Raw genomic sequence first — 23,505 nt, forward strand, 5'->3', positions numbered from 1 at the left:
GACGGATGGACGGACGGACGGAGGGACAGACAGACATACAGACAGACAGACAGACAGATAGACAGACAAATACAGTAGAAAGACAGACAGATAAAAAGGCTGAAATTAAACATGGATAGAACATAGATACTTGGAAGATATGGAAGATAGACAGACAAATAGACAGACGAATGGATGGACAAATACAGAAGAAAGACATATAGACAGACAGACAAAGACAGACAGGCAGGCAGACAGACAGGCAGGCAGGCAGACAGACAGACAGAGAGAGGGATAGATAGATAGACAGACAAATACAGTAGAAAGACAGACAGATAAAAAGGCTGAAATTAAACATGGATAGAACATAGATACTTGGAAGATATGGAAGATAGACAGACAAATAGACAGACGAATGGATGGACAAATACAGAAGAAAGACATATAGACAGACAGACAAAGACAGACAGGCAGGCAGGCAGACAGACAGACAGGCAGACAGACAGGCAGGCAGGCAGGCAGACAGACAGACAGAGAGAGGGATAGATAGATAGATAGATAGATAGATAGATAGATAGATAGATAGATAGATAGATAGATAGATAGATAGATAGATAGATAGATAGATAGATAGATAGATAGATAGATAGATAGATAGATAGATAGATAGATAGATAGATAGATAGATAGATAGATAGATAGATAGATAGACAGACAGAGAGACAGACAGACAGGCAGTTAGACAGAAAGATAGACAGATAGACAGACATAGAGACAGACAGACAGGCAGTTAGACAGAAAGATAGACAGGCAGATAGATAGATAGATAGATAGATAGATAGATAGATAGATAGATAGATAGATAGATAGATAGATAGATAGATAGATAGATAGATAGATAGATAGATAGATAGATAGATAGTAGATAGATAGATAGATAGATAGATAGATAGATAGATAGATAGATAGATAGATAGATAGATAGATAGATAGATAGATAGATAGATAGATAGATAGTGATGCTCATGTGTGTTGGCCTACTTTATTATGAATCCCCACATGTGTCAGATGTGTATGTGCCGTGATGTGTGCATGCGCAGTGTTATGTTTGTGTGAATAATGCTGTTCTTACTCAGATATGGGTCCATCTGTCCCTCTTTAATCAGCTTTAGCTCAAAGAGGCTTCAGCCCGTCTTGTCTGTGCTCCTGCCATTACAGTATCTGCTTTAAACACTCTCAGACATACTGCTCTTTAGCACCTGTATTCAAATCTTTGCTATCTGGGACTCTGAAGAGCTTTTGTTTGGATGTTTGGGAACCACCTCAAAATTTCATGATGATTGATTTCATCTTCTTTACTTTGGTTGTGGGAGCTGATTGGTGCCCATCAGTGGGTCAGTATGCCAACGTCAGTGGGATGATGGCCCATCTGTGGATGTTCCCACATCTGTACACTCTTAATGCTGTAATCCTGCATCGTCACACACATATTACACCCACCCTGTTCACAGTGTCTACAGTGTCTAGCCAAAACAATGTGGACTGTTATCGGTGAGTGGTGCTGTTGAATGGATTTCTGACCACAATTCAAGAGGACTTTGAATGTAAGTTTTAAAAAAATGTGTTTTTATATTTTACCTTTACAAGGCTTTTACTGCTCCTCACCTGTGCCAGCATCTCTCATTTAGCTGCCCTGCAAACTAGCATGTCTGTCACTCTTCATCCTAATCTTTTAATCTTGAGGTCTCTATCTGTCTGAGTCTGTTTTATACATGTGTTGTCAGTATCTGTTGCTTTTACATTTTCTCATCAAATACCAATGACTATTTTTTCCAATAAAAGAGGCGAAGTTTTGCAATGTGAAGGTAGATGACAACGACAGCAGCAAATCTTGGTGGGTTGAAATGCCATGAAATGGTATTGCTGCAGTATCAATAACATCGTCATATATTCATTTATTTTAGTAACTTTTACTCTGACTAAAATGGTATCTAATTTTAAGTGATATGAAAAAATCTAAAATTGTATATATTTAAATGTTTATCAACATTTAACACAAGCAGTGTGAAATGTAATTGTTTTCATTAACAGTCTTGATTCAAAAGTTTGGGGTTAGTAAAACTGTAGGTAACACTTTACAATAAGGTTTCATTAATTTACATCAGTTTACTACTTTAGTTAACATGAACTAAGAATCAACAATACTTCTACATCATTTATTAATCTTAGATAATATTTTTTTAAAAAGATTTACTAATACATTATAAAAGGTTCAGTGTGTAGTATTTATGACGACCTATTGTCAGAAATGCAAAATAACATACATAACTATGTTTTTAGTGGAGTATAAAGACCTTACATAGTCTACCATACAGGTTTGGAATAACTTGAGGGTGAGTAAATGATGACAGGATTTTCATTTTTGGGTGAACTATCCCTTTAGCATTAAAATCAATCAGTAAATACGTCAGTGTCATAAATGGAAAATCAGTGTTTTTACACTGCTGAGATACAACGGCTCACATGACAGTCAGAGCATGTCATGTTATATTTGGACAACTCTCAACAAGTTGTAGGGTGGTGCTGGTGATTTTGTTTCAAACAGTGAAACGAATCAGATCTCTTGTCTTGTCTATCTTGAATGTGTACAGTGAGGTGGATTCTCAGTTCCTCTCTCAGCGATAATCGTGTGTGGGGTGGCTGTTTTTGTTGGGCTGCTCTCATATTTTAACCATGATTCATCATGAAAACTATCTCTGACAGCAAATACTTGTAGTGTAGTTTATCCCTAAAATAATGACCTGATTTTATTATATCTTTATATTTATATTTATATTTATTATATATATTTGCGTAAATTACCAAAATGTCTTTTTTTCACCCTTACGGAAAGAAAATATATTTTCGTTCAGTCACTCCTAGTTACGTCAGTGACTGACAAATGGGGGTTTCACTCAGAAGCCTATCAACTTCGAGTTGAGCCAATGGCAAGGAATTGCCATGTGTCTGCGGAATTTGCATAGCGTAACTCCGCCCCACCGCGTGGGTATATAAGGAAGGACGCTGGCAATCTCGCATTATGTTTCTGCTTCGGAGCCAAGAGCATCTCTTCACTCCTGCAAGCTTGAATTCTGAGTTCTTTCTTCAGCTCTTTGAGACGAGCGGTTCTCCAGTGTGTTGGTGTGACGGCACGTTCCAGCGATCTCTCATTGCCTGCCTGCTGATCTGTGCAGTGATCTGCAACAGCTGTGTGTGTGTTTCCCTGGGCGCTTAAACACTCTGCAGAGCTTTCCTCTCACAAAAGAGCTTGCGCGTGGCACGTCTTTTTAAAGATGTCTCGCCCGTGCACTTCTGGGTGCGGTCGATCTCTGTCGCCGTCTGATGGGCACAATCACTGCTTGATGTGTTTGGGCTTACAGCATGCTCAAGCAGCGTTTGTGGGTGAGTCATGTTCTCACTGCGGGAACATGACCAAAGCAATGTTGCGGTCGAGACTCAATTACCTCCGTAATGGAGGTAGAGTCCCCTCTGCCACACCCTAATTTATCCCCTCCACGAGAGGGGATACTTTGGCTGGTGGCCAGGGTAACCTGAGGGTTACGGTGTGGAATAAAGCCACGACAAACGCTCCTCGGGCCACAACCCCCTCTTGCACACACCCTAATCTATCCCCTCCACGAGAGGTGATACTTTGGCTGGTGGCCAGGGTGACCTGAGGGTTACGGTGTGGAATAAAGCCCCGACGATCATTCCTCAGGCCATACCCCCCTCTTGAGATCGCTTCGTGCCATTCACATCCTGGGAGACCTGAATCGTGCAGCCGACGAGCTCTCACGGTTTCAGCCACTTCCTGGGGGAATGGAGACTCCATCCCCAGACGGTTCAGCTGATTTGGGAACAGTTCGGCCATGCACAGGTAGATCTGTTTGCCTGCCACGACTCTTCCCATTGCCGTTTGTTTTACTCCCTGACTGAGGGAACCCTCGGCACGGATGCACTAGTGCACAGCTGGCCGCGGGGCCTCTGCAAGTATGTGTTTTACCCAGTGAGCCTTCTTGCACAGATCCTGGAGGGAGGACGAGGAGCAGGCCTTTTGGGTTGTGCCTCATTGGCCCAACCGGACTTGGTGCTCCTCACGACAGCCCCTCCCTGGCCGATTCCTCTGAGGAAGGACCTCCTTTCTCAGAGACGGGGCACCCACTGGCACCCACGTCCCGATCTATGGAACCTGCACGTGTGTGTCCTGGAGGGGACGCGGCAGGTTTGAGTACCCTACCACCACAGGTTGTGGCTACCATCACTTCCGCTAGGGCTTTGTCCATGAGACAAGCCTATGTGTTGAAATGGAACTTCTTCGTCACATGGTGTTCTTCTCGCAAAGAAGACCCCAGAAAATGCCCGATCAGGTCCGTGCTCTCCTTCATCCAAGAAGGGTTGGAATGAAGGCTCCTTCCACGCTGAAGGTTTACTTGTCCGCTATCTCTGCACACCACGACCTTGTGGAGTTGAAAATGGTGGGTCAGCATGACCTGGTCATCAGGTTCCGGGTTCCTGGTCATCAGGTCTTATCCACCCTGCAGAGAGCTCCCTTTGAGCCTTTGCGATCAGTTAAGTTCCTGTCTATGAAGACAGTGCTCCTGGTCGATTTGGCCTCTATCAAGAGGGGACCTGCAGGCATTTTCGGATGACAAAGTGTGCCTGGAATTTGGGCCGGCTAACTCTCATGTGATCCTGAGACCCTGGCCTGGATACGTGCCCAAGGTTCCCACCACTCCTTTCAGAGATCAGGTGGGGAACCTGCAAGGGCTGCCCTGGGAGGAGACAGACCCAGCCTTGGCACTGCTCTGTTCAGTATGCGCCCTCTGTGCTCACATAGACAGAACACAGTGTTTCATGACCTCAGACCAGCTCTTTGTCTGTTATGGTGGGAAGCTGAAGGGAAAGGCTCTCTGCAAGCAAAGCCATTGTCTTGGCTTACCAGATGCAGGGTCATCCATGCCCCCTAGGGGTGAGGGCACACTCCACCAGGAGTGTGGCCTCCTCCTGGGCTCTAGTGCATGGCGCCTTGCTAACAGACATCTGCAGAGCTGCAGGCTGGGCAACACCCAACACATTCGCGAGATTCTATAGTCTCCGTGTGGAGCCAGTGTCCTCCCGTGTACCCACTTCCAGTAGCCAGTAACTAGGACCTGCTTGGTGTCATCACTTGTTCGCCATTCCACTCCACGGACTGTATAAGTGCGATATTTCCTCAGGTAAGCTTCCTCCTCTGAAGCCCTGAGTTCCTCCAGCAGTGTTAATGCTGACACCAGAGTGCATGCCCGCTCGGTCAGCCCTCGTGTTAGGCTAGGTGCCTCCATGTGCATGGTTCCCCAAGAGGAGGGAACGGAGTGGTTACGTCCCTCTGCCACTTCCGCTGGAACAGCCGGGAGTTCAGTCTCAGCTCCTCAGCAGGTAACATAATGCGAGATTGCGTCCTCCTCCTCCCAACCATTCTTCAAGAAGCGCATTTGTGAGGTCAGGCACTGCTGTTGGATGAGAAGGCCTGGCTCGCAGTCTCCTCTCTAATTCATAACAAAGGTGTTCTTTTGGGTTGAGGTCAGGACTCAGAGGTGCAGGCCAGTCAAGTTCCTCCACACCAAACTTGCTCATCCATGTCTTTATGGACCTTGCTTTGTGCACTGGTGCGCAGTCATGTTGGAACAGGACGGGGCCATCCCCAAACTGTGCATGGAATTGTCCAAAATGTCTTGGTATCAGGGATGGGCATTCGATTAAATTTTCTTAGTCCATCGTCGGGAGAATTAACGATCGACTATCGATTAATCATTAATATTTGTATAATAAAATTAATTATTTAACTTTTATAATTAAAAAATGCAATGAATACAAAAATACAGCGTGTTTTTCCTCGATGAGACCTTTATTACAAGATCAACTTGTGGCAGACAGTTAAACTTCGTTTAGTTAGGCAAACCGAACATATATGCGCGTGCATGTGTGGTGCTCTAAAGCAGAGGAACCTGCAGCTGCGAGCCGGCGTTCTTAAACAGAGACCTCATTTGTTCCAAAATAATAATAATAAAAAATAATCATGTTTAACAATATCTTAAACAAAAAGCATAATATTTAGACCTGACAGGTTTTGTCAACATGTAACTCAATACTGGCAGGCTTTCTATCAGAAAGACGCTATAGTTTCAGCCGTAGCCTACTCAAAGGCCGCGGAAACAGCCCAGTTACGCACGTCAATCCATTCCCAACGATCTTGGTTTGCTTCTTATTTATTAAATATACAGGCAAATAGTGTATTAAACATTGATCAAAATTAAAATACAATTTATACAAAACAAAATTAATTTTAAAGAAAGACTTTCTAGAAAACACAATTCAATTAAGTGCTCAAAATCCATGTCCCCAGACATATGCGCATCTGATGTTTACTCATGCTGCTCAATTTTCATAATCAGCATATGAAATAAAAAAATTATAATATTTTAACATAGCCTAACTATATGAAACTAAATAGGCTACGTTTTCTTAAACCCTCTGTCCAACGAAGTCGTCGGCGCCTTCTGATGGATTTTTTTACTTTATGACAGCAAATACAAATCACAATACTCCATAATGTCTAGCCATACTACAGATAAGTGCAAGACATAATTAGGCCTATGATAAACAGTGAACTATCTACTTTTATTTGTGTACACTCACAATAACGGCAAAGGCCGTGGATTCTGGGAACAGATTATTTTGCACTCCAATCCAAACGATGTCTTCATTTCAAAAATATATTTTGTTTATTAAACGCAAAGTTTTTCATTTCAAAAGTATTTCTAAATTCAGTTTATATTTCCAACAAACGAAATTCCAAGCCAAAATAACGAAGTGGTAAAAAAAACTTTTGAGTTGTCACCATGAAGATTCAAACTTTTTGCTCGTCTCTGTATGTGGCAATGCGTCAAAGTGGATCATTCTTTACAGATGATGGTATGTTTGGACAGAAGACGAGACAGAGTTCTTTATTAAACTCATAAAAAACAATAGAATATAAAATGCCACAATTTATCATAACACCTCATATGTGCCGCTCAAGTAGTATAAGGTGCCTTCCTTGCAATCAATGCTGGATAACACACACGTCTCTTTCCATTAAAAATAATGGCGCGCGGTGGCTGGGATATACATAAACCTAACAACATACGTAGCATAATTTTTGGAATGACTTATCACAAGATAAAAAAAATTGCTTTAGTCGCAAAACATCAGTTAATGGAAACGCCGTCATTTCGCAATATTTTTTTATCGACCTTTAGAAAATATCGCAAAAGTTTTGGGCAAATCTGTAATGGAAACGCGGCGAATGATGTAGCTGGCTGGTTATGGTGATGTAGCTCTCAGCTGTTAAAGCGGTCCAGCAGTCTGTAGTTAGAGCAACTCTCTCAGCTTTGCTCAATTATTTTAACAGCTGCTGCTTTCGTTCTTCGTAGAGAGTTTCTACCAGTCTGGTGATGGTACGTCGTGGTGGAATTTGATATGCTGGTTCCAATAAATGTATCAGTTCTCGGAAACCATCCAACCCTCAACAATACTTAAGGGCAGAATATCCAACTCAATGAACTTGCTGATCCCTTGGGTAATGTTCTCTGCTCGTTATGCATCACAGCTCCGAGTCCGAGCTAACGCCGACTTGATGCTAGGTTGAGATTGGATGCACCGCCACCAAAATTAACCAGGGACGGATGCACTTTGTTTAAGTGGTACATCATTTGAGTCGTGGCCGTGTTGCACTTATACACGGCATCGCAATGTTTGCAGTGAACTTCACCACACAGGGAAATTCATTTAATTGCTTCAAAACTCACACTATGCAACGCAATCTGCATTAGATAAAAAAAAAATGCATTAGATTAATTGATAACAAATTAACGTGATTGACGAAATTCTTAATGATCAATTATCGATCATCGATTAATCATGCCCATCCCTACTTGGTATGCTGAAGCATTAAGAGTTCCTTTCACTGGAACTAAGGGGCTAAGCCCAACCCCTAGAAAACAACCCCACACCATAAACCCCCTCCACCAAACTTTAAACTTGGCACAATGCAGTCAGGCAAGTACCGTTCTCCCGGCAACCGCTAAACCCAGACATGATGTTTTATTAACAAGGTTCGGGAGAAGCACGTTCAGATAATTGACAGGTGGAGAGCACTCAGCCAATCAACAATAGAGGTATATATATACACAGCAGTCCTACCTCCGTTTGTTGACAGTTGGCAGCAACCCTCCACCACCCCTTCTCCACACTTTTTAGCTCTAAACCACTTACATATACGGGGGGTACTCTGGGTTTGGTCCTAATTCCGAGCTAATTCCGGACAGCACACCAAATACGCATTCAATTACTCTCTATAAATTATATGTAAGTGCGAACTCGGGAATCATCCATCGGATTGTCAGACAGAGAAGCGTGATTCGTCACTCCAGAGAACACGTCTCCACTGCTCTGGAGTCCAGTGGCGGTGTGTTTTAGTCCACTGCATCCAACGCTTTGCATTGCACTTTGTGATGTAAGGTTTGGATGCAGCTACTTGGCCATGGAAACCAATTCCATGAAGCTCTCTACGCACTGATCTTGAGCTAATCCACAGTCCACACGAAGTTTGGAGGTCTGTAGCTGTTGACTCTGCAGAAACTTGACAACTTCTGCACACTGTGCTCCTCAGCATGCGCTGACCCTGCTCTGTGATTTTATATGGCCTACCACTTTGTGCATGAGTTACTGTTGTTCCCAATTGCTTCCACTTTGTTATAATACCACTAACCGTTGACCGTGGAATATTTAATAGTGAGGAAATTTCACGAATTTACTTTTTACACAGGTGGCAACCTATCACGGTCCCACGCTTGAATTCACTGAGCTCCTGAGAGCGACCCATTCTTTCACAAATGTTTGTAGAAGCAGTCTTCATGACTAGGTGCTTGTTTTTATACACCTGTGGCCATAGAAGGGATTGGAACACCTAAATTCAATGATTTGGAGGGGTGTGCAAATAGACTTTTGGCAATATAGTGTATATAGAGAAATATATAATGTAATATATTTCTTATATATTTACTTACATTAAACATGTGTCATATACTTTCAAGCTAGTTAACAATAGCACAAGCACACCTGCATGTGCTAAAGTATTTAGCAAAGAGACTATCACTGTGCTGAAGATGAGCACAGCCGTTACTTTTTAAATATAGTAACATAACTTAATGGTGTTTGGCCAATCATCAACCTAACCACAGGCTCTACTCTTCAGCACAACGGTAACCCCAAAAAGTCAGACATGCCAGAAACTCATTCCGTGAATGTGTGTATATATGTGTGTGCATACATTCACATTTATATGGGAACATGTTTGTGCAATAAATGTACATACTAAAGGATTAAACTTTTAGTTGGCTGGTAAAGTGGATAAAACTTTATGAATATCACATGTAATGCTATTTTTGTCTTCATTTCTAAATATTTTATATGTATCAATATATAGCCATACATGGTCAATGGATGCAGTTTGATAAGAACTCTGTGAATCATGATCTTATCCACATTTATTTACTCTTCAGAGACCTGAAAGATTTCCCTGAGGGAACTCAAAGTAGCACAATAAAGGAAAGTATTTCCCATGTCACATACCAGACAAGTGGATTTTTTGCTACATTGAGCAGTGCCTGCTTCTTTCACTGACAGGCCAGGTAGTCTTGGGTCAGATAATGCCTTTGAGAGACACAGACACAATAGTTCAAAGGAACAGCCCTGGCATTTGATCCATTGTCCTGACAGGCCTTTGGAGACCACCACCCACAGAGCATCATCTTACCCAGGCAGAAAGCAAGAGAGTGTGGCTTGCTCTGGATTAATTGCAGGTGAGCCGTATCGGTGGACTCTATTGTGCGACAATCAGCCGAGCCATTGTTTCGTAATCTTTGATGGTTTTGTGAGGTTCTTGATGACTTCTTGGATTGGTATGCATGTTACTTTCCTCTCATGCTTTGGTCATATGGCTTGAGTGAGTGACTAAGGTTAGATATAAATACTGAGATCTGTCTTGCACTTGTCTCTGGCTGTCTTCAGCCAGACTCAATCACTCTCCGCAATGCTTTGATGTGATTTGATGGAAGGCCTGTTCGTCTGTGTGGTCCTGGTTGGAAGGTATGACCCAGACTGATGTCATGGGTCATTGGATCAGAACATTTTAAATCCAGCCTTCTCTCTCTTTTTCTCTTTGCAGGCTCTCAGGGAGATTAAGCAATCTGCCGGTAGTGATGAACAATGATCATATGACAGGATTAGCCTCCCAATAATGATGACAGTTGAAGATCTGAACTGAACACCTTCTGTCATTGCATCATCGCTAATAATGCACGGGACACATGCACTTACAAACTTCACTGTCTGCTGTAGCATTGTGCTGCCAATCCGTCTCACACCTAAGATTCCTTTCAAACACGTAGCAATTAACAAAATGTAATCCTTCTTTTTTAGTGCAAATGTTCATGTAATATTTATAAGATGGCACAATTAGAATGATGCAATGCCCAATGGCAATTAATAATAGGATGATGTAATTCAAATCTGTTTATAGTGCAACATTAGTTTAGAGTGTTTTTGATAAAGGGAAAAGGATGTCAAACTCCAAAATCAGAGAATGACAAATCTGTGGCTGGTTGCATAAACATTTTCATAAAGTGTATTCAAGTGTGCTATACTTCTTTAAAACTAAAAATAAGAAAGTATAGTCTACTTTTTATGTACTTCTCAGAAATATACTTAAAATTACACAAGTAAACTTTTAAAAAACAGTTTCTGACAGAAAAGTGTATGTTGTACTTTAAAGTCTTTTGATTGAGATAAAAGTATAATACAGTTTTCTAAGTATACTTAGCTTGTAGTTGTGTTTATGTCTTTGATTGATTAGCATTTTAAATACCATTTTAAATACTTTATAAACTTAAATTGTTTGAAAATATTGATATATATATATATATATATATATATATATATATATATATATATATATATATATATATATATATATATATATATATATATATATATATATATATATATATATATATATATATATATATATATATATATATATATATATATATATATATATAAAACAGATATGTTACCAATTCTGAGTATATGTGAATTGTTGTGTAGTTCACTGGTAGTGACATAGGAATTTACCTCAAATCTACTTAACTCTTTCCCCGCCATTGGTGGAAATTCCTAGCTAACCATATTTTCAAAGTTTTTATTTTTTAAGGGGTGGATGGTCGTTTTATTTAGAAAATAGAAATTCAATAATGAAATGATCAAAATGGATTTAAGGGAATAAAGAAGAAATAAGAACGCTAGAAAAAGTACAAGGTCTAATTATAGCCTAGTTGTGAATTCATCCATTTAAACTCTGCAATTTAAACTCTTTAAATATGCACACATTCACACTTGTTTGTATGTCAAATATGTCAAAAAAGTCAATTTGGCCATTGTCAATTTGGGAGTAATTTTGGCCATTTCCAATTAATGGGAGGGGGGGGGGTGTACTACAAGTATTTGACTAGAAAACTATCAGTATAACTATAAGTTCACTTGTAGTAAAGTTGCAGTACATATGAAAAACGTAATGGTAAACTAATAGTGTACTAAAAATTTACCACTGTTACACTTAAAGTATATTCAGTTCCCTTTCGTTCAGTCACTACGACGTAACGTTAGTGACTAACGAATGGGGGTTTCGCTTAGAAGCCTATCAACTTCGAGTTTTGAGAAAACGCCCAATGGCGTGCCAATGCCATGGGGCATGCGGAATTTGCATACGTAGCTCCGCCTCACTGCGTGAGTATATAAGGAAGTACGAGGCAATATCGCATTATGTTTCTGCTTTCGGAGCCAAGAGTACCTACCTCTTCACTCCTACAGCCTTCTGAGACTCTGTCAGCTTCTTCGAGACGAGCAGCTTTCCAGTCGGTGTTGGTGTGACGGCGCGTTCCAGTGATTGCATACTTCCTGCCTGCTGATCTGCGCAGTGGTCCGTTTGACAGCTGGTGTGTGTTTCCCTGGGCGCTTCGGCATCGACTGCGAGGCTTTCCTCTCACAAAAAGAGCTTGCGCGTGGCACGTCTTTTTCAAGACGGCTCGCCCGTGCACTTCCGGGTGCGATCGATTTTCCGCTGCTGTCTATGGACGCATTCACTGCTCGAGCGTGTTTGGGCTTCAGCACGTTCGGGCAGTATTTGCGGATGTGTCACGTTTCCATTGCGGGGGCGTGACCATCGCGATGTCGCGGTCGAGACTCAATGATCTCCGTGAGGAGAGAGAGTCCCCTCTGCCACACCCCAATCTACCGTCCCCGAGTGAGATGGTACTTTGGCTGGTGGCCAGGGTGACCTGAGGGCGGTGCTGTGGTATTAAGAACCCCGACGTTCATTCCTCGGGCCACGCCCCCCCTCTTATACATCGCTTCCGTGAGTGTTGGATTGAATCTACGGCCCGTCTCTGACGCCCGTTCGTTCAGTTCACGCTCCGGATAGCAGTGAGATGTCGATCGCCGCATCCCAAGGTGGGCTGGAGTCCTTTGGGGATGACGATTAGGTTGTGCTCCGCCTCCGGGTGTGTTAGCACTGCCTGATCTGACCTAAAGTTGACAGCCATGTTATCTCGGGCAGCCGCGAGTCTCGCGCTGGTGTGGAACTCCGCCCAGTCGCGGGTGCTCGTGGTTGCGCGATTGGTTTTTGGGGGCGGCACCCGACAGCTGTTGGGCCCCGCCCCCAATGCCTTTCGCTCCCGGGGTGCATGAGGAGATCACGCGGTCCCGGAAGTCCCCGTGCTTCCCGTGACCGTTTGGTGGCCTCCTCCGCCTTCTCTGCCCTTGATGGGGCCGCGGCCTAGGGTACACTGGGGCCCCCTCCCCCCCACTGTTGAACTCTCTGTTGCGCACTACGGTGTCCACAGAGGGCTTTGACGTGGCGTGGTGTGGCTGTCCTAAGCACCCCCCCCAAAGCCTGTGGGCTCGTCTACTTCGGTGGCGTGGTCCCGCAGAGCTACGGGCAGGCCGCCGCCCCTTTGCACATGCACAAGGGTGGAGCCGACCCAGGGCTCTTCATTGAGCTGCGTGCCGCAACTGACCCCGCCCCCGGGCGGTGAAGGTGGCCACACGCTCCCTGGGTCGGGCGATGTCCACAGCTGTGGTCCGGGAGAACACCTGGCCTTACCTGGTGATGTGGAGGACGTTGAGCGGGCCCGCCTCCTCAACTCACCCATATCCCAGGCTGGCCTCTTCGGCGGCGCGGCTGAGAACTGCGCCCAACAGTTCTCGGCCGCCCCAGAGCAGACTCAGTCCGCTCGCCGCCGAGGGCGCCCTCCCTCTTCCCGCCCGGCCCCAGCAGCAGCCTTCACCTGGGCCGCGCCGTGGAGGTGGTTGAGGATGTCGCCCAGTCCGCTCCCCAGACTGGTTAAACGCCAGGATGGAGGTGGACAACTCAGAGATGGGTTCCAGTTCTTCCCAGGGGATGGTGGCAGGGCCTCTCCTTCCCCCGGTGAGGGCCGGGGGAAAATCCTTCCGCTGCTGGCTCCCGGGCTAGCAGCGCTTGGGAAGAACTCATGTTCCTGTCTCTGAGCACCCAGAGACCAGTGACGGCAGTGCGCGCCACCCTCGGGTCTCGCCACTCTCGTACTCGTTAACCGTGCTCCGACCCGGGGACGCCCAACAGCCTCCCCTGTCCGCGCCGGTAACGCTGCCTCGCTGCCCCACCCAGGGTACGTCTGTCGTCCGTATGACCCCGTTGGTGCAGTCTCTGGAAGCCTGGCTTCAGCTTCCGGGGCTGTCCCGCTGGGTTGCCCGGACCATCAGGCTCGGCTACGCGATTCAGTTCGCGCAGGCTCCTCCCCGTTACAGGGGAGTCCGCTATACCATGACCGGGGCCCATGCCCCCGTCATGCGTGCGGAGATTGCCACTCTACTGGCGAAGGGTGCGATCGAGCCTGTCCCTCCAGCCGAAATGAGGTCGGGTTCTACAGCCCCTACTTCATTGTACCCAAGAAAACCGGTGGGTTACGGCCAATCCTGGACCTTCGCATCTTGAACCGATCCCTTCACCGGCTCCGTTCGAGATGTTGACTGCGAAACGCCTTTTCGAATGCGTTCGTCCGGACGATTGGTTTGCAGCGATCGACCTGAAGGACGCCTACTTCCATGTCTCCATCCTTCCTCGACACAGACCGTTCCTACGGTTTGCTTTCGAGGGGCGGGCATACCAGTACGCAGTTCTCCCATTCGGGTTATCTCTGTCCCCTCGCGTCTTCACGAAGATCGCCGAGGCAGCCCTTGCGCCCCTTTGGCAGCACGGGGTTCGCATCCTGAACTACCTCGACGACTGGCTCATACTAGGCCACTCTCGAGAGCAGGTTTGCGGACACAGAGATCTGGTTCTCCACCACTTAACCCGTCTGGGCCTTCGGGTCAACTGGGAGAAGAGCAAACTCTGCCCAGTGCAGAGGATCTCTTTTCTCGGTATGGAGATCGACTCGGTCGCCATGTACGCGCAGCTTTCGAGCGAGCGCGTGCAGTCTCTGCTGACTTGCCTCCGACAAATCGAGAGCAAGAATGCGGTTCCACTGAAACTATTTCAGAGGCTCCTGGGGCATATGGCATCTGCAGCCGCGGTAACGCCGCTCGGATTGCTTCATATGAGACCGCTTCAGCACTGGCTTCGCGATCGAGTCCCGAGATGGGCATGGCAGTCTGGCACGCTCCGGGTCCAAGTGACTCGGGCCTGCTTACAGACACTCACCCCGTCGTATCGACGGATGCCTCTGCCACGGGCTGGGGTGCCATGTGCAATGGACAAGCAGCCGCGGGCTCCTGGACAGGACCCCAGCGCCTCCTGCATGTCAATTGCCTCGAGTTGCTGGCAGTACGGTTCGCCCTGCACCGCTTCCGAGCGTTGCTGAAGGGTCAACATGTGCTTGTCCGGACAGACAACACGGCCGTAGTAGCGTACATCAACCACCAGGGCGGTCTACGCTCCCGCCGCATGTCTCAACTCGCCCGCCATCTCATCCTATGGAGTCAGAAGCGCCTGAGGTCCCTTCGTGCTGTCCATATTCCGGGAGTCCTGAACCACGCAGCCGACGAGCTCTCGCGGTTTCAGCCTCTCCCGGGAGAATGGAGACTCCATCCCCGGACGGTTCAGCTGATTTGGGAACAGTTCGGCGACGCACAGGTAGACCTGTTTGCCTCCCACGACTCTTCCCACTGCAGCCTGTATTATTCCCTGACCGAGGGCATGCTCGGCACGGATGCACTGGCGCACAGCTGGCCGCGGGGCCTACGCAAATATGCGTTCCCCCCAGTGAGCCTACTCGCACAGCTTCTGTGCAAGATCAGGGAGGACAAGGAGCAGGTCCTTTTGGTCGCCCCGTACTGGCACGGCCGGACCTGGTTCCCCGAACTCTTCTCCTTGCGACAGCCCCTCCCTGGCCTATTCCTCTGAGTCCGGACCTCCTTACTCAGAGACGGGGCACCCATTGGCACCCGCGTCCCGACCTTTGGAGCCTCCACGTGTGGCTCCTAGACGGGACCCGGCAGGTTTGAGTGGCCTACCACCTACGGTGGTCACCACCATCACTTCCGCTAGGGCAGAGTCCACTCGGCATGCCTATGCGTTGAAGTGGAACCTCTTCGTCACCTGGTGCTCTTCCCGCCAAGAAGACCCCTGGAAATGTCCGATCGGGTCCGTGCTTGAGTTTCTCCAAGAGGGGCTGGAGCGAAGGCTGTCTCCCTCCACCCTCAAGGTATATGTGGCCGCAATATCTGCCCACCACGATCTCTTGGAGAACAAAAAGGTAAGTCAGCACGACCTGGTCATCAGGTTCCTGAGGGGAGCTAGGAGACTGAATCCTCCTCGCTCTCCTCTCGTACCCTCTTGGGACCTCGCAGTAGTGCTAACTGCTCTGCAGAGACCTCCCTTTGAGCCTTTGCGGTCGGTTGATATTAAGTTTCTGTCTATGAAGACGGCTCTGCTGACCGCATTGGCCTCAGTCAAGAGGGTCGGGGACCTGCAGGCATTTTCGGTTGACGAAGCGTGCCTGGAGTTCGGGCCGGCTAACTCTCACGTGATCCTGAGACCCCGGCCTGGATATGTGCCCAAGGTTCCCACCACTCCGTTCAAGGACCAGGTGGTGAACCTGCAAGCGCTGCCTTTGGAGGAGGCAGACCCAGCCTTGGCATTGCTCTGTCCAGTACGCGCTCTCCGCGCCTACGTAGACATGACGCAGTGTTTCAGGACCTCAGACCAGCTCTTTGTCTGTTATGGTGGAGAGCGGAAGGGAAGTGCTCTCTCGAAGCAAAGGCTGTCTCACTGGATTGTGGACACCATTGCTTTGGCTTACCAGCAGCAAGGCCGACCATGTCCCCTTGGTGTGAAGGCGCACTCCACCCGGAGTGTGGCCTCCTCTTGGGCTCTAGCGCATGGCGCCTCGCTAGCAGACATCTGCAGAGCTGCAGGCTGGGCGACACCCAACACATTCGCCAGATTCTATAATCTCCGAGTGGAGCCAGTGTCCGACTATGTACTCGCCCCCCCGAGGGGCCGGTGAAGGACCAGGTTCAGGTGTCTTCGCTTGCTCGCCACTCCACTCCACGGACTGGATACGTGCGATATTTCCTCAGGTGAGCTCCCCGAGAGCCCTGAGCTCCTCCAGCACTGTCGACGCCGACATCAGTTCAGTCTGCCCTTTCGAGCCCAGACCCTCATGTCCGGCCAGATGCCCCATGTGCATGGTTCCCTCTGGCGACCCCCACATGTGTATTTCACCGTAAGTCTCCGCAGTGAGCGGGTTTCTTCCCTTGGCGTGTCCCCGCCACCCCTAGGGTTAAAAATCCACCTTCGGCTGGTACCCTAGAGATCTTCCATATGCAACCCTCTCCGGGTCATATGTGTCTCTTAAGTCCTCCCCACGGGTAGGCATCTTGGCATTCCCTCACTGGGATATGCTTCCCAGTGTACCTTGGTAATCCTGTGTTAAGTGGGAGTCCTTCGTCCGTACTAGTCTTACGACAGGGTACTCACACTTACGCAGGGCACTGGAAGACAGCTGAGTGGCGGGATTATATTGGGACCCCCATTCGTTAGTCACTAACGTTACGTCGTAGTGACTGAACGAAAGGGAACGTCTCGGTTACGGATGTAACCCTCGTTCCCTGAGGAGGGAACGGAGACGTAACGTCCCCTTGCCACATCGAGCTGTGTTGCCTGGAACGCAGGAGTTCAGTCTTGGCTCCTCAAGCAGGTAACATAATGCGATATTGCCTCGTACTTCCTTATATACTCACGCAGTGAGGCGGAGCTACGTATGCAAATTCCGCATGCCCCATGGCATTGGCACGCCATTGGGCGTTTTCTCAAAACTCGAAGTTGATAGGCTTCTAAGCGAAACCCCCATTCGTTAGTCACTAACGTTACGTCTCCGTTCCCTCCTCAGGGAACGAGGGTTACATCCGTAACCGAGACGATTTCATCACGAGAATGAAGAGCTGAATGACAAGATGAGGGCAGAAGATTAGGTTTCAACGCAAAATAAAAAAGCATTTGTGAAAGTTTGTCATTGTACTGTTTTATTGTTGTGTTTTTCATTAAGAATAACAATGACCCCACCATTCAAGTCACCCGCCCCTGAACTGGCGCTAATTCTAAAGTGAAAGTAAAATGTGCACAGCAATTCATGATGGTGCGTGTCCACTGGCGCGGAGCAGAGTGATCGTGGTGCCAAAGGAATTAATTGAAAACACTCTATCTGCTCCGCAACATTATGAATGCCTGTGCGGTTGTGCGCATTTTACTTTTGCTTTGATTAACGATTTAAAAGCGAGGTGCAAAAGAGGGAAAACTCCAATGTCACAACCATTTAGCGTAGCTTTGCTGTCAATTTTTTTCTTCTCATCTGGAGAAACATTTTTACTATTTTGAATTTTCTTAATTTTTTGTCATCTTTTCCAGTAAAAATCGAATTAAATTTAATTATGGATGTTGTTTATATATTTTACTGGACAACAAGACAAAGATTTTTTGTTTTTGTTTGCAGTATACATGCTGATGTTCTACAGTATGTCCGTCCCTCATGGATCTTTAAATCTCAGAGGCTCTGTGAATGTGTGAATTGCACTATTCGGGGGGTTCGGACGCAGGGCAGATCTTTATCTGCTGGATGGGATACTCAGCCATTGAAAAGGGAAGATAACTGTTGACTCAGTAAAAATCTCTGAACGGTGTGAGTGCAGTTTAAATACAAACACACACAAGCAGATACCCACAGACTTCCCCCTCCCACCAAAAAAACAACAAAAAAAAAACACCTCAGGCACGAGCCGTTGAGGTCATGGGTAAATAGACATTTTGAGAGGTATGGGTTTGTGGGTAATTGGACTGACAGCGGAGGGGAGTCAAGGCTGCTGATGTTTATTTATCTCTTTTCTTGTGCCATGAGCAGGAACAATGAAACGCTCTTGCCCGGGCCCATGATGACATTGCCTCTTGTGCTGTCAGGGCCCTGAATGAAATGAGCTTCTGCAATCCAAACTTCCTCTTTGCCAAAAGATTTCCTGGGATTCTTCTGCTACGTCTGCCTGAATTAAGGTACAGGCTGAATCTGGATATGGGGTGAGGTCATGGAAGACCTGAGCAGCAATAAAAATATGTCTGGGCTTGTTACACATAAGTCATTGTTGTCTTCATTGAAGGTGCGGTGACTGTATAAATAAAGCTTCTCTCTTTCTTTCTTTTTTTAGACACGTTAAGTTGCTAATGTGTTTTTAAATGTTTTGTTACAGTGCAGGTAGAACTACTTTTGGGTGTCTCAAGCTTTTAACACTGTAGTGTTTTTGTGTTGTTTTGTAGCTTAAGATCACACACCCATATCAAAACACATCTTTCAGATCTCTGGCATTCTGCTCTGGTTGTTAGCATGCAGTGTAGGTGCTTACAGACCGTTTCTATGATGCAACGGATGACTGTGCTCTTCCAAGGAGAGGAACTTCCCATCTCTAGCACATTCCTGAGTCTGGCTGCAGGCTAGGGTTGGACTCAAACCATGTGCATCAATTACAAGAGAAAAATAACATCAATACCTGTTTGACGCAAACACTGCCAATCAGTGTCTTAACAATTATTACACCCCAAGCTCATTTCCACACTTTGAAAAGATTTACAGTTTTGTTTAACGTCACTTTATGCAATGGACCCAAAGGAGCACTGAGGAATTTTTTATAAAAATAATAATAACATTTGTGTCATAATGTTTTATTTTACATGAATTATGTTGCACTCTCGTGCACTCTACTATTACAGTACTACTAATTGCAACAAATAATCATATTAATTAGATGTATAACAATTACAATGATTATATTGTATTGTAAATGTAAATTTTTTTACTGTATATAGTGCTTTTAACTGTAAACAAACTTAATACATCCACACCTATAGGTGTCAGCAGGCATGTGGTGACCAAGCGGCAACCTTCTGTTCTCTCTCTTGAATCCAACACGGAAGTGACTTGAGACCTGAGACAGGCTCCAAAATGGAGTCAATCCCATACACCCCCCATGTTAAAATGCAGAAAATAATTTAAAGCAGAAAAACATATGTTTACAGCCTGGTACAAAAAGGGGTTTTGGTCTATATAGATAATTTTGCCCTTCTTGACAACTGTGAGGTGGGTGTTTTTTTTTTAGCTTATCTGTTCAAATTATATTTAGCCTAAACGCTGCATAATAAGGGCGTGGCCACTTGAGTGACAAGTGGATTGCCGCTTTGACAGGTGGATTACTGATTGAGGTGCTGCCAAGATGGCGACGGCCGACCCCGCCCACTTTGAGCCATTCGGATTTGACTCAGAATTGTGTTTTATAAAGTCGTGTGGTCAGTCTAGCTGAAAACAGTCACGGCCATGTAAACTGCATGACAAGGTAAATTGTCAATACTGTTTCCTTATTATAATTCGATCAGCCACGTTACGAACACTAGAAATATGGTGTTTGGAAGAAATGTATTTATTAAAAATGTTGCTGTTATTACTTATATGAAATATTGGCGAATATACATTTCTTTCATAGAGGTTGTTTTTACTGTGTTTACTAAATGTTTTATTACAAATTTATATTTTATTATTATTTATTTATTTTACAAACCATATCCATGGTAACGAGAAGCATGTTTTTTTTTACCTGTGACTACCATCTAGAGAACGCCCTCAAGTTAGGCCAAGAAGATTTGTCTGTAAGGGTACTGTCTAAACGCACAGTTACCTGACAAATATTTTTAAAGTAAACCTGACTCTCCATTTTCTTCCACCCCAGATAAGGGATTTCATCTTTATTTTTATTTCCTTTTAATTCCTATTATAACTATTATACTACACTCTAAAAAAAAAGGCTCGTAATCATAGGGGAACCTTTTTTAGTGCTATATAGCACCAATTTTGGTGCTTCAGAGGTTCTTCAGCGGTTCTTCAGAGGTGCTATATAGCACCTTAGTCAAAGAACCGGTGAAGAACCTCTGAAGAACCTCTGAAGAACCGCTGAAGAACCTCTGAAGAACCGCTGAAGAACTACTGAAGCACCAAAATTGGTGCTATATAGCACTAAAAAAGGTTCCCCTATGATTACGAGCCAAGAACCATTTTTGGTGCAATATAGAACCTTTTTTTTTTTAGAGTGTATATATATTTTTTATTTTATTCACGTATAACTATTTTAACTTCATTTCTGTGTAAAGCACTTTGAATTGCCACTGTGTATGAAATGTGCTATACAAATAAACTTGCCTTGCCTTGCCTTGCCTTACCATGATCGTACTAATAGTTGAAATTTTAATTGTTCTAATGAATTTTAATTGAAGTAAATGTTCATTCAATTTGAGCCTGATGAAACATAAATATCAGTACAACATAAAATATGTGTTAACTTTTTACCAATGTTACTTTTGTTAAAGGGATAGATCACCCAAAAATGTCATAATTTAGGCTACTCTCCCTTGTGTCGTTCCAAACCTGCATGTTTTTGAATGTTGGTAACCAACCAATCTTCTTTTATGTTCAAAAGAAAGAAAGTCATACAGCTTTGGAATGACATTAGGGTGAACAGTAAATGTATTTGTTAGGGCATACAACCTCAAAATCAGTGCTTTATTGTCAAGTGCATTTCTGCACTTTTACAAAATTGTATTAATTAAATATTGCTGTATTAGCAGTAAATTCAATAATATATATCATTATTTGTTTCTATCCTATTTTATTTATTCATTTATTTACTCTATTTAAGGCCCTTACTCCAGCAAAACATTCACTGGTGAACTTGTGGGCCGAATGGGCTAGATTTGTCCAGGGCCAAATTTTATCCCCAGCCCAGCTCTAGGTTTCAGTATAAACAGCCAGCAAAACATGAACAAAAACCTAATGAGAGCATCTTTAATATTAGCTTTTGGGCATTAAAATATGAAAAGCATACTCTAGTAAATTTATCATTTAGGCTATCAAGAGGACTTTAAAACAGTTTTGGTGAGTGTGTGTCTACCAAAGTAGTTTTCAGTTCTTTAAAAGCAAGTTTCGCACTTAAAAAACACAAACTGGGGATTAGCATCTTTGCTAAAATATTGCTTAATCTGCTGTGGAAAGAGGTGTTTTCATGTACATGATTTTGATTACAAAATGCAGGTGGAACCGGGAACATTTCTGGTGAACTATCCCTTTAAGTACTTATCAAATTGCTGTTGATTCTGTGCCGTGAATGACTAGTCTTGCCTGTAGGCTGAGGGACAGATGCTCAGTATGAAAGAATGAAATGCTGTGAGGAATGCAACGCTAGCCTGAGAACACGCCATTGGCAGCACTGCTGATCCCGAACTAATTCGGACAAGAGCTGGAACGAGAGACAGCAACCCAAGCACCACTCGGTTAACCCTCAATCTCTACATTTAAACATTATACCGAGAGAGAGAGAGAGAGAGAGAGAGAGAGAGAGAGAGAGAGAGAGAGAGAGAGAGAGAGAGAGAGAGAGAGAGAGAGAGAGAGAGAGAGAGAGAGAGCTGATTGTTAGAAACCGACTGTTGCCGTTTACTCTGCTGTTGGCCTTGGATTCCCATAAGCTTAGAGGTCACCACAACCAAACAGCAGGGGTGTAAGAATGATCCTAATGTTGCTTCTTGAAGGAGGAATAAAAGATGGCTTTAGGGGGATCGGGTGTCAGCCGGGGTCAAGGCAAGTGGAGGACCTTTGGCAACTTGAGTATGTAGCAGCTTGCCGCTGTCTACCGTAGGATATAATACCCATGAGACACCAACTGGGCGGAACAGGAAAAAGATCACAAATGGTGCCTCCTTAAGAAACGGTGATTTAAATTTCCCCGGGTGCTTGGCTTTTAATAGCTAAAGAGATTTGTTTTATCCCATACCAGACAAGTGTCAAAGAGGATTTTTTTTTTTTTAATGAAATAGTTTTTTTACAATTGAAAAAGCTGCAGTTCAAACTATCGCTTCTCTTCTTCATAATTTGATTCATATCGCTGTCATAATCAAAATAAAATGCATACAAACATCTATTAAAATAGAAAAAAAGGGAAGTAATATTTTGCCCCAGGAAAGGGGCAAATAAGTAAATAAGTGTAAATATATAAAACAATGACACTTACTAAAATCTAAATATGTTGCAGTGCCTTTTCAATGCATTTAGCTGAAATGTTTAGCGAATCTGCCCCATAGACTTACCAACTAAACAAAAAAAATTTAAACTCAATGAGACAAAAGCCCTGTCTAAGCAAGCACATAAAGAGATCAGTCTGGGTTTTGATTATAAGTCAAGCATGAATAACCCTCGTGGCTATTCCTGGTCATTTGAATAGGCCATTCAGTGTCAGGAAATGAAACAGTACTATTCCCTCATAACCTAATTGGCTGGATTGCAGGTGTCTAGTTTCCTATAACCGTTTCTCCGGCACAATAAACGTCAGTTCCCTTGGTTACAGGGCCTATTGGCAAGCTGAGGATCCGTGTTTGTTTCTGATGAGGTGGAGAAGTGCACTTTTCTGTCTCAGATGTAGGTGCTCTATTCCCAGTTTTGTGATTATGTTTGTGTTCCTGTGCTGAAATATATTGTCACGATGCTCATTTGTGCTCCAGGGACCCAGCAGGACACCACAAGCCCGAGAAGTGGTTCTCACGGCTTTTGGCAGCCGATCGCAGGACGTTCATTAGCCTCTGTCAACGTGCATATTGTGTGTGTGACTGTGTGCATGCGTGTTTGTGTTCTTTCAACCACCGGCTTTGTGCTTTGTTAGTGGTCTGTTACTCTGGTAAGTTTATATGATGGTACTGTGAGACCCTCGTTGGCAGCATATAATAGACACTGAGGGTCGGCTTGAGTGTTTCTTTTATACAGTATAAAAGTATAGTTCTATAAACAAGAGGTTTCT

The 23,505-nt window shown here is 44.8% G+C and overlaps 1 protein-coding gene across 1 annotated transcript in view; it reads left to right on the forward strand.

Moving 5' to 3' along the window:
- Nucleotides 1-1,457: 1,457 nt before the first annotated feature.
- LOC307142033 (uncharacterized protein) overlaps nt 1,458-23,505 on the forward strand; it is a 58,547-nt gene continuing 36,499 nt past the window's right edge. Inside the window, exon 1 of the mRNA XM_079842555.1 lies at nt 1,458-1,583. The gene's annotated coding sequence lies outside the window, so the exon portion shown is untranslated. The remainder of the gene's footprint in view (nt 1,584-23,505) is intronic.

This window comes from Gobio gobio, assembly GCF_949357685.1.
Source record: "Gobio gobio genome assembly, chromosome: 18".
Classification (NCBI taxonomy): Eukaryota; Metazoa; Chordata; class Actinopteri; order Cypriniformes; family Gobionidae; genus Gobio; species Gobio gobio.